Source organism: Suncus etruscus, chromosome 8 (genome assembly GCF_024139225.1).
Source record: "Suncus etruscus isolate mSunEtr1 chromosome 8, mSunEtr1.pri.cur, whole genome shotgun sequence".
NCBI lineage: Eukaryota > Metazoa > Chordata > Mammalia > Eulipotyphla > Soricidae > Suncus > Suncus etruscus.
Window position 1 is genome coordinate 56131452 of NC_064855.1, and position 12753 is coordinate 56144204.

Genomic DNA, 12753 nt, shown 5'->3' on the forward strand with positions numbered 1-12753 from the left:
AACAATAACCTGTGAGACTACAAGATGATAATAGCAACACAATTCAACAAGTGTTATTAAATGCTTGGCAGATGAAACAAGTCATGTGGCATAAATCATTCAGAAGAGTTCATATCCTATTTGGTTAGTCCACTAAACAAATCATAAAATCACTAACAAATTTTATTATGATGTTCAAAACCAATTGAAAGATAACAAATAACATCTATATGTGTAAATATATATGTATATGTGCACATATATGTGTGAAATCTCTATCTAATGTTATGCCTATTTATCATTTAAGATGCTTAGATTATTTAGAACTTTCAAATTAATATTTTATAAATTTAATTTTCAAGTAGATACAACTCTTACATTTATAATTATGTCTGTGACTTTAAAAGAGTCATAAAAATAAGAAGAAAGGAGACAGAGATATCAACAGTGGTAAGGCAATTGCCTTGCATGTGGCTGATTCGGGACGGACTTAATTCAATTCCTAGCATCCCATATGATCCTCAAGCAATTTCTGAGCACAGAGCCAGGAGTAACCCCTAAGTATTGCTGGGTGTGGCCCCAAAATAAATAAGTAAATAAACCTTTAAAAATAAGAAAAAAATGTGCTGTTATGTATCGGGTCTTACATACAATGCAGACTTTTCTGTAAATTGTTTTAATATGTCCTAGATATAAAATCAAAGTATATGGGACCCGAGCAGTGATGCAAGCGGTAAGGCATCTGCCTTGCCCACGCTAGCCTAGGACAGACTGTGGTTCAATCCCCTGGCGTTCCATATGGTCCCCCAAGCCAGGAGCAATTTGTGAGTGTACAGCCAGGAGTAACTTGAGCATCATCGGGTATGGCCCCAACAACCACCCCCCCCCAAAAAAAAGAGAAACTCTTAAAATAATCAGATAAGCCAGGCTTTGACATGCATTGCCAAATTGAGAAATACAGCCTTCAAGTTAAAAATTAGGAAGGTTTCATACATTTTACATAACTCCAGTGTCAGGCTACAGTTGACAATGTTATGAAGGCATGGCAATATCTTAAACTCAGAAGTCCCTGTACCTCCTTAAGGCAATGCAGCACCCAACTCTTGAGTTTTCTCTGAGACCCACTCTGCCTTTATTTAACTGATACTAGTGCCCATATGACCAGATGGAGCGAGAGAAGACAGGAAGGTTTATCCATGGCTTTGATATGGCTCTTTGGGATTTACCCAAAATCAAGATGTCTCCCACATATGTCCACTTCCAATTCTGGTTAACGTGTTGTCAACTGCAAATAGGACAGCAAAGTGCTTTTCCTTTTACTATGTCTTGTCCTTGCCTAGATGGTCTTATTCTCTATCATTCTGACATGGCTTTGTACATCTGTCCCAGTTTCCTACCCTTAGGGAGTGTAACCTGAATGTATGTGAAAAGGCAGCCTGGGAAAAAAAATAAGATGCCAGTAACAAAGACATCTCTCTGGAACCCTGACCTTTCAAAAGCTTTTTATGGACAATTACTAGAAGCCTGCTGACTCCACTGCAGTACACCAGAAAGGAACATACAAAACCGTTTCTTTCTTTCTTTCCTTCTTTTTTTTTTTTTGGTCTTTATCCAGGGAACTGGGTCATTCGTTCTTCCATCTAAGAGAACAGTTTAACTGGCTTTACTTCAAGAATTATGTTTAAGGGATGACACTGTGGTTATGACTGAAGAAGAGACTTGTTTAATTATTCAAATAAAACATTGAAGCAACATGTCACTGAATGTACATAAGTGCCTTAAAGAGGCAGCATCAGACTAATTAAGAAAGATTAATAAAGATACATCAATTTAGGCTACAGACTTTTTTACTATAAGCATCAAAGTATAACATGATTTGAATTTAAACTTACACTCTAAAAAGTACAGAACATTTTATCTTAAAAAGCAAGTAAAAATGTTATGTGTAATTTTAATGATGTTTAAAAATAAACCTTATATTAATGATTTTATTAAATTATCATTAAAAACACAGGCATTGGCTAGGCAAAAATGATTATCCTTTATTAAAGAGTGCAAACTGACATACAGCAAAGAAGCAAAATGAAAATAAAACACAGGTCAAGAGTCATAATATAGTGGGTAGGTCTCTTTCTTTGCACACAGCTGATCAAAATTGGATCCTCATCATACTATGTGGTCTCTTAAGCCCTGCCACGAGTGATATCTCAGCACAGAACTGAAGTAGGTTCTGAGCACCCAAGAACAAAAATATATAGCTAAAAAGAAAATAAAAGCCGCAATGGGTCAAGATATGTCTGTACTATTGTCTCGTCACAACCTTGGGCACTAACTAGCTTGCAAATCGTGAACTCAGCCTGCTAAGCTATCTCTCTGCTCTAAGTCTGAGTGGATCTTTGAATTCTGTCTTTAATATAATCATAGAAAACTCTAAATGTGTATAAAGCAACCTCAGTACTAATGCATTTATTTATCAGCTTTAAGAAGGTAGTATTTTAGGTCCTCTGATATCCTATGTCTAACTTCATTCCCATTGTCTCTGGGTCTTGAGTCCTTGCTGGTGTCTCTACTGGTTCTCCCTCCAAGTTCATTGTTGTCCTTTGGGTCTCTTGAGGATTTCTGTTTCTGTGTATCCTTACTAGAGTTTATTATTCTTTGTCTCTGTGGCTTTTCTTGATTCTACAGCCATTTCACATTTTTCCTGGTGTGCAAGTAAAGGTCTCAAGAGAACTGCCATCTGTTTGAATGGAAGAGAGGCTTGAATGCCTTGTACCTTCATTTCTTTTACCTTAGCCATTTCCATTATCTATCTAACTATCCCTTATGTAGGTTAATTTTAAAATGACCAATTGTCTTTACTAGATTACTTGTTGCCCTTTCCTCTTGCTTCATTATGCCACAACAGTGGCAAAAGTAGGGATAGAACAAGGCAGATGAATCACTACTAAGTCTTCACTATAACCTGACAAAGTACTTGTGTGTGATATATTTAAGAAAACAATCTCCGGCCTGGAGAGATAGCACAGCGGCGTTTGCCTTGCAAGCAGCCGATCCAGGACCAAAGGTGGTTGGTTTGAATCCCGGTGTCCCATATGGTCCCCTGTGCCTGCCAGGAGCTATTTCTGAGCAGACAGCCAGGAGTAAGCCCTGAGCACCGCCGGGTGTGGCCAAAACAAAAAACAAAAAACAAACAAAAAAAAACAAAAAAAAGAAAACAATCTCCAGGTAAAGAAAAAGGCGGGAGGGAAATAAAGTCAAGGACAGACACAGAGGCTTTAGGTGGCTTTATATGCATGCTTGAGTATATTTCAGTAGAACTTTTTTATTCTAAGGAAAGGCAACTGATCTTGGCATCATCAACTGCTTTGAATGGTGTAAGTCAATTTCCCTCTCTCCCACCAGATAATTGTAAAATGATGTATAATGGAAAAGTCAAGGAACATTAGATCTCAAACTATCAGGTAGCTTCTAATATGTTTTCTTTGTATACTATTTTACATTTCCATGAAGGTGAAGAACTTTAAAAAAGAGCAAAACCAATATTGGAGCCAAGGGGTAGAGCATTTGCCTTGCATGCAGCTAACCCAAGTTTGATCTCTGACATCATATATGGTCTCTTGAGCCCTGCCAGGAATGATCCCTAAATGTAGAGCTAGGAGTAAGTCTTGAGAACTGCCAGATATGTCCCCCTCCAAAAACAAAAAAAGATAAAATAAAACAAACCAAGATTAATAAACCTCAATCTTCAAAACATAATCCAACATTGTCTGGTCCTTTGGCATGGTCACACTCTTCTTTCTTTATAACATGTCCTTCAGACTTTATTTGAGGAGTGCATGTGTCACAGTTGGATTTACTTTAAGGATAAAACTGAATCTTTTCTTTCTATAATTTCCATTTTAGTGTTATCTGATTAACATTAATGCTTTAAAGAGCTGCTTTTTTGCAGAGAGAACAAATTTATTATTATACATATTCATCACTTTAGGCTGCCTAGTGATTTTGTTTAAAGACCCAGTATTTTCATCCAAAAGTTCACATATATCTAACTGCTGGCATTTTAACTCATTTGGAAAAATAAATATTATCTTTGTATCATTGTAGAGGTCCTGCACTATTTTCTTCTTTTTGTTGCTCTTTTGAAATTGTGTAAGTAAAAGTCAAGTGATGGTTAGTGGTTGCTTTTTAAAAAAATACCTAAATCATTAAATACGATTTACAGTGTGTTGGGACGAGAGAGATAGCATGGAGGTAGGGCATTTGCCTTGCATACAAAAGGACAGTGGCTCCAATCCCAGCATCCCATATGGTCCCTGAGCCTGCTAAAAGCGATTTCTGATCATAGAGCCAAGAGTAATCCCTGACTGCTGCTGGGTGTGACCCCCCCCCCAAAAAAAAAACCAAAAAACTAACAAACAAAAAATTTACTGTGTGTCTTAAAAACAAAGAAGACTTTATTTGTAGAGACTATATACTATGGTGAGACCAAAGGTTCCTATCTCTGTCTAGGTCATTTAATGAGAGAATATGAAGCAGAAATGTTGAAATTTTATAGCACACTCTGAAATAACTGATAAATTCTTACACTCTGCTCTCATCACAGAAAAAAAGGTCTGCCTTTGTTGTCACATGCCATCAATACTTTTCATGGAAATTAATTAAGCCATTTTGGATTATAAACCCCATGTTCCACTTTGTTAAAAATTATGACCAAGACCATTACTATAAATTTCAAGAGTTTCATTATTCTGAGAGTGAGAGGGAGAGAGAGTAGATAGGCTCATCACAGCAGCAATGACTCCTGCTCAGAAGCCTAAGAAGGAGAAATGGTTTGATTTTCCTTCACTAGGTAACAAGGCTTTTAAGTTGCTTGTTACTTCTCAGGATATGTGTAACGTGTTTATCAAATGTCAGGGAGTATTTACTTCATTTGCTCTAGTCATCAGTGGAAAATAAGATAACACAGGAAGAGAAGTTCTTTTTATAACCATATTAAAAACATACAACAAATGTTGTTGCCTTAATGCACCAAATACATGAAATATAACATAATCATAGACATGTATGATGAGTATATTGTGTAGACACACATATCTCTGAAATTCACAGCAGAGTAAGTTTAGCACATAAACACTCTATAAAGGAAACAAATGTATTGGAGGTTGATACTTGAATTTCTTTGATTTTGATTCTTGATTCCAATTGCCAGAGGCTAAACATGGTAAAAGCTGTAACTCATTACTCAGTTGGTTAACAAGGAAATTAGAATAGTCTGTGAGTTGAGCAGAAAAACGACACAAGCTTTCTGAGGGGGAAAGCTATTGTTGACATATTTGAACTTACATACAGAAGAGTCCATCTCTTTCAGCTGTTTATTAACTGAGATGAGCAATGTCTTCTTGGGACAATTTGTGAAATAAAGTCCTTTCTGGGAAATATTTATATTTCTATACTTCAGAGTAGTGTTTAATAAATGATTATTCAAAGATTTTTCCACTTTACCAAGCCCATACAAATTTCACCTTAGTAAGAACAATAATTTTCACTATGGATAAATTGGGTAAAATCAGGTGGTCAACTTATTTCCCTCCATGAACTATTCTGCCTTGTACTCTATATAGAATGAGTACTCTAGAGGTAATGAATAGACAGGGTAGTATGAATATCCATGCTCAGTGCACCATTTTCTTCAAGCTTGTCTCCAAGGTTGAAAAACATATACAGAAATAATGCCAATCCTAGCAAACTGATGAAGAGAAGAAAAAGAACCATAATCCAATTCATTTCATGAAACTTAGAATGTCCTGATATCTTAATGTTAAATAAACCAAAGATAGAGTAAGAAAAGAGAAACGAAAACCAAAGATAATTGAAAATACATTATTGAAATACTTTTTAAAACTAAAGAAAAATATTTAGTTTAAGCATTTTAACAAATGTAAGCTTGGGTTTATCTCAGGAATACAAGGCAATTCCTATAAATAATCATGCCCATCACTTTTTTAGTAAAAAAAAAGCCAAGGTTGGTGGGGAGAGACTTTCCAACAAAAGGTTCAGTTGGTCTTCTGTATGGAAAACATGATACAACTTTTAATATAAAGTTCATATTAGATTTACTCATGAGAAACTTTACTACTCATGAGTATTTCTTTTTATCTTCTGCTTTTTAGTAAAGAAATATACTTTAAAGAAAACTATAGAAGAACACCATGAAGCCAATATGTTGGCCTTAGAGTCATCAGAAGTGCAACACCTGCAAACATTAAGCCAGCCCAAGTCCAACTCCCTTTCAATATTATTGATGTCATCCATTAGCATTATACTTAGTGGTGAAACTTTCTTTAGATGGGAAAAAGGCCTAAAAGATCTTAAGTTGCACTGTGGAAAATGGCTCAGTCCTATGACTTCTTTCCAAAGACAGCCTGCATTGGCTGAAGAATGGAAAATAATGGGGGTTGAGGGTTGGAAGAAAGAGAATGGGGGAAGAGAAGAGCAATGACGTCAACTAACAGAAAGAAAGTTGGAAAAATAAACCAATAAAAAGTACCCGGTGAAAGAGAAATGGAAAAACTAAGAACAGAATGAGATCAAAGAAAAACAATTGAAAAATCAAGCTAGATAGCTAAAAGCAATCAGTCCAGGTAAAGTGGAAGAGAAAGCAATTTTAAAAGAAAATGAGAGTGAAACAAAGTTAAGAATGATTTAAGAAGATCTAAAAGGCCACTTGGGATAGGTAGATGAGATACTACCTGCTAGTCTATTATTTTGTTATGAAATTAAAACATTGTAAGTAAAGAGCAGAAAAATAACTTGAAGAATTTTTTCACAGATGTTCTCAACATAATTTTCCCCTTCTATGAAATATTATCTTCCTGAGGCCTTTAAAAATCTTATTTGGCTTCCTTCTTAAATAATTCAATTTAAGGTGCCATCTCTCTTCCAACGACATTTTCACTTACACATATTTTTTTATATTTTTTCAATGATTTTAAAATGCAAGCAAAGTTAGTTTCTACTCTTAAATAGAGGAACAAGAAGGAAATAAATTATAAAGACATATCTGGATTCTGATTCTAGATTTGCAGCCATGTAACAAGAGCATGTCCATTAATTTCTCTTGGAGTATCTGTGTATTTCAATAAAAACAAATGTTTGTTATTCCAGTTCTATTTATTTTATTCTATTTCTCTTATTCCCTTTTCTGAAGTTTTTTTTTTTTTCATATTTTTACTGTTCTCCCATTTTAGTTCCCTTCTTTGTTCTTGTCCAAAGAATGTTGAGAGCATATGTTACTGAGTACTGGGCCAGATTCTGGGGACAGAAAACCACAAGCAATTCTCTCCCACTCAAATCAAGGCCAACTTGGAAATGACTAATTTCTCAGTAACTTTCAGTGCCTAACTGTTAAAGAGAAGCAACTAGTCACTGTTTTATCCTTCACTATTAATTCACTTAAATTTAAAAGCCAGACTTCCTTTCCTTTGGGAATTTAAGCTTTTTTGGAGACATTTTTTCTAGTAGTACACTCTTCTTTATCTCCCTGTTTCCTAAATGGCATGCCTTTACAAGTCAATTTGGAATTTTAAAACTCAGTCTGACAAGTCAGCCTGAGGGTACTTCTGAGTTGAGACTATAAACATGATCATGTGAATTTAAAAATAATCATTTGTGGCAACAAAAAAGCCCCAATAACCTAAAACATAAATACTTTGATAAAAATGTGCTGCCTGTTTGCAGTTACATATATAAGAAATCACTTAAAATAAGGTTTGAGAATAGTCAAACAAGATTTAACATATCAGCATGGGTTCTGTCACTCACATTCCCACAATTATTAGAAATAATGTGGGTTAAGATTTAAAAAAAAAAAAGGAAGCGAATATAATGTTATAGGTCTTAATCCTCCTTCTTTTTACTTTACAATAATAAATCTCTGGAGCACCTATTAAAATGTCTTTTGGGGGGAGCCAGAGCTATTGCTCAAGCGGTAAGGCATCTGCCTTGCCTGTGCTAGCCTAAAATGGACCTGGTGTCCCATATGGTCCCCCAAACAAGTAGTGATTTTTATGCGGATAGCCAGGAATAACCCATGAGTGTCAATAGGTGTGGCCCAAACACCAATAAATAAATAAATAAATAAATAAATAAATAAATAAAATGTTTTTTTGCATGCAACGATTAATTGATATCTGAAAACAAGCAGGCATTTCAACCAAAACTTCTTGGGATGCTTGTTAATGTTCCAGGTATAGCCCTGTAGGACATGGTTGATTAAAAAAAAAAGAAAGCTTAGTTTTGTTTTTATAGGAGTTATAACTCAGTAATTCAATGGCTGATAATCTATGAAAGATTATGAGTAGTGTATTCAAATTGTTAACACCTTTGGAAGAAAGATCCCTGCTTACCTCAGAATCTTTCTCTCTTTACTCTTTCCTTTTGGTTTTCAGTGATGGTATAAAATGAAACATTTTAACAAGAAACATTAAAAATTAAGCTCTCAAGACAAACTGTATTCCATGTTCATCCTGACAGAGAAGAGAACGTTACACAAATAAGCTGCAAACCCAAGAATCAGCATCATCCAGTAATTCTAAATGCTGACTTTTCAAAGAGTAATAGCTGGTTCTTTCAACTTACTTGGTATAGAACCCAGGACAACATTTGTGGGCACTTAAAAACAGTATTTGATGACAAAACAAATATAAACAGTGGGTAGTTATTTTGAGAGTCAAGCTCTAAGTGATTTAACTTAAACAGATGCTGTATGTAGGAGTTAGTTCCCTTGGAGTAGACATTTAAGTTTGCTTTGGGAAAATACTAATGGAGAAAAGATTTCCTCTGTGATTCTGCCAGTGTTTTAAAACCAAATATCATCATCTGGATACAATTACAGCTGCATGTTAAAGGTCGGGGCAAGGAGTTGGCATATAATTCTAAAATCAGAATCTATTATGCTGAGTGAAATTAGTCAGAGGGAGAGAGGAACACAGAATAGTCTCACTCATCTATGGGTTTTAAGAAAAATTAAAGACATTGAAATAATTCCCAGAGATGAAGGCCAGAATGGCCGGCTCAACATATGAAGCTCACCACAAAGAGAGGTGAGTGCAGTTAGAGAAATAAATACACTGAGAACTATCATAACAATGTCAGTGAGTGAGGGATGTAGAAAGCCTGTCTCAAATACAGGTGAAGGATTGGGGAGGGAAGAGATGGGGGCATTGATGATGGGAAGGTTGCACGGTGAAAGAGGGTGTTCTTGTTATGACTGAAACCCAACTACAATTATGTTTATAATCACGGTATTTAAATAAAGAAATTATTTTTTAAAAAAATGTCAGCAGTCCATCTGGAGACCTTGAACATCATCTCAAGACAGAGTCCCTTTAGTAAAAAATTTAAAAGCAGTAATATTTTTATCCAGAGATACTAAACCTAGTCTATGCCCAATGGAGCAAAAGCACCAATATGGTCCTAAGCCAGTCAAAGTTGGGGAAATAGAAAGGAAATAGAAATAGAAATAGAAAGGAAAGTGAAGGTAGAGATTTTGGTGAAAAAGTCAAGCTAAAACTCAACATGGCTACTTGGTGCTGAAGGAGGTAAATGTAAAATGTCTCCAACTGATAGACCAAACAGGAATATATGCTATTGGAATTTCTTCGGTCTCTTTGTTTTATTTTGTTTGGGGGCAACACATGGCAGCACTCAGGAGTACCCCTGGCTGTGTGTTAAGAAACTACCTCTGGCAGTCTCCGGGCACCGTATGGGATGATGGGGATAGAATCCGGGTTGGCCATGTGCAAAGCAAACACCCTATCCACTGTGCTATTGCCCCGGCTCCAGAAATTGCTACTTTCTTCTTTTTTGTTTGTTTGTTTGGGGGCCAACCCTGCTCCAGAAATTGCTACTTTCTTCTTTTTTGTTTGTTTGTTTTGGGGCCAACCCTGCGATGATCAGGGGTTACTTCTGTTTCCATGCTCAGAATGTATTCCTGGTGGTACTTGGGGTACCAAATCGATTATTAAGAATAGAACCAGGGGGGAAGGAGGGGCTGGGAACTGCACAAGTGGGCTGGGGAGCCAGGGAGCAGCAAGCAGCGCTGGAGAGGTGGTGAGGTTGGGAAGGAGTTGCTGGGAAGTGCAGCAGCGGGCCAGAGAGCCAGGGCGCAGCAAGCAGCGCCAGAGAGGCAGTAAGGTTGGGAAGGAGGTACTGGGAAGGTCACGAGTGGGCCATCGGAGGGTCACCATAACAGGTACCCCAGGAGGACCCTGAGTCCTGAGAGAGAGACCAGAGGGAGCTGGTAAACTTTTGCAATTTAGCCAACCTGGCATAGGCATCCTGGGGGGGACAGAGAGCCAGAAGGAGCAGTGACTAGAGGGCCAAGAAGGAAGCACAGGCTGACTCCCAGGTGGGGGAGGTGACTCATCTAGTCTCAACGACACCCTCTGCCACTGTGGCCAAGAGCGGAACTACACTGTCTCACAGGAAAGGGAGGTGACCGACCAGGCTTGACTGGAGGACGGGGGACGGGCCAGGCCTCAGCAACATACCCACTACGAACAGCACTCCAGAGAAGGGACCCAGCCCCAACACACAGTTGGCAAAAGTAATCAGAATTCAGAAGGCACTGCACTCTAAGCCACACCAATATAAGCAAAGGAATATGGGTAGATCAAGAAAGACCCTGAATTCAGGGGATATGGAAAGGATCCCTAATAAATTTCCAAGTATTCCAAAACACACAAACCCAACAGAAGATCTTAAATTAGCCATGAGGAATGAAATGCAAGCCATGTTAAAGAAAATGAAAGAAACATTAGCCAGCGAATACAAGAAATCCAAGGCCAAACAGATCAACCAACTAAAAGAAGAATTGTTACAAAATATGAGAGACTCCATGCAAACAGAATTAAAGGAATTACATAAAACCATAGAAACCCAGAAGAGCAGAATCACACAGCTCCAGAATCATATAGAACAGCTCAAAGATAAACTGCAAACAAAAGACAACAAAGAAGCCAACAGAGAAATAGAAGGTAAAAGTCCAGTATTTAATGAACAAATACAAAAGAAACAATCTATGAATTTTAGGTATACCAGAAGGGGAGGAAATAAAGGGGAAGAACAATTAGTCAGGGAAATAATAACGGAGATCTTTCCCACCCTCTGGAAAGATGCATCTGAGCAAATCCAGGAGGTGAAAAGAATCCCCAACAAAATAGAACCTAACAAACCAACAACAAGACACATAGTAATTCAAATGGCAAGAAACAAAGAGAAAGGCGACCTACTTAAAGCAACAAGGGAGAAAAAACCCTCACATACAAAGGAAGGAACATTAGAATCAAACCAGATCTCCCATATGAAATACTTCAAGCAAGAAGACAGTGGAATGACATATTTAAATGACTGAAAAAAAGAAATTTTCAACCTAAAGTCCACTATCCAGCGAAACTTTCATTCACATGGGAAGGAAGACTAAAATCATTCTCAAACTAAAATGAATTCGCATTATTTGCACAAACAAAACCAACCCTAAATGACCTGCTCAAAGACAAATTACACAATCCAAACCCCCGATTGTAATGACAACCACCCTAAACAACACAACTGCACAACAGCCTTCTCTGTCAATAATCTTCTTAAATGTTAATGGACTAAACTCTCCCATTAAAAGACACATAATAGAGAACTGGATTAGAAAACATAAACCAGATTTTTGCTGCCTACAAGAAATACACCTACAAGTACAAGATAGGCACAGGCTTAGAATAAAAGGATGGAAATCAATTATCCAGGCCAATGGAAATAAAAAAAAGCAGGGATGGCCATTCTGATATCATACCAAATTGCATTCAACCTCAAGAAAGTGATCAGAGACAAAGAGGGTCACTACTTACTGATCGGGGGAACACTAGACCAAGAAGTGCTAACACTGGTTAATATCTATGCACCTAATGCAGAGCCAGTAAAATATGTACGGCAACTGTTTGCAAAACTGGAGAAACACATGAAAGGAAATGTGATAATAGTTGGAGATCTTAATACTCCACTATCACCACTGGACAGATCCACCAGACAGAAAACTAACAAAGAAATAAGAGCCCTAAATGAAAAACTAGAGAAACTAGGACTAATACACTTATGTAGGTCCCTCCACCCCCAGAAAGCAGAATACACATTCTTCTCAAGTCCACATGGAATCTTCTCCAGAATAGACCATGCCTTATGATGTAAATCAAACCTGCATAAAATCACAAAGGTAAGGATCATTAGAAGCACTCTGTCAGATCACTATGCAACAGAGGTCAAAATTGACTGTAAAAAGAAGCAATGGAGAAAATCTAACACCTGGAGATTAAACAACATGCTGCTCAAAAATAGCTGGATCAAAGAGGTACTCAAGGAAGAAATAAAAAGATGCCTTGAGACAAACAACAATGAAGAAACAACTTGTCAAAACTTGTGGGACACAGCAGTAATCAGGGAGAAACTCATAGCAATACAATCCTATGTCAGGAAAGAGGAAAACGACAAAATTAGCAGCTTAAAGGACCACCTTAAGGAGCTGGAACAACAGCAACAAAGAAACCCAAATACAACCAGAAGACAGAAAATAATAAAAAAAACCAGAGCAAAAATAAACAACATAGAAACCAAGAAAACAATACAGAAAATCAATGAGACCAGGAGTTGGTTTTTTGAAAGAATAAACAAGATAGACAATCCAGTAGTAAGACTCACCAAAAAAAGAGGGAAAACACCCAAATAAGC

General features: G+C 37.0%; 1 protein-coding gene across 1 annotated transcript in view; it reads right to left on the minus strand.

The window, feature by feature from the left end:
- LHFPL6 (LHFPL tetraspan subfamily member 6) overlaps window positions 1–12753 on the minus strand; it is a 291971-nt gene that overhangs the window by 105615 nt on the left and 173603 nt on the right. The window lies entirely within an intron of this gene.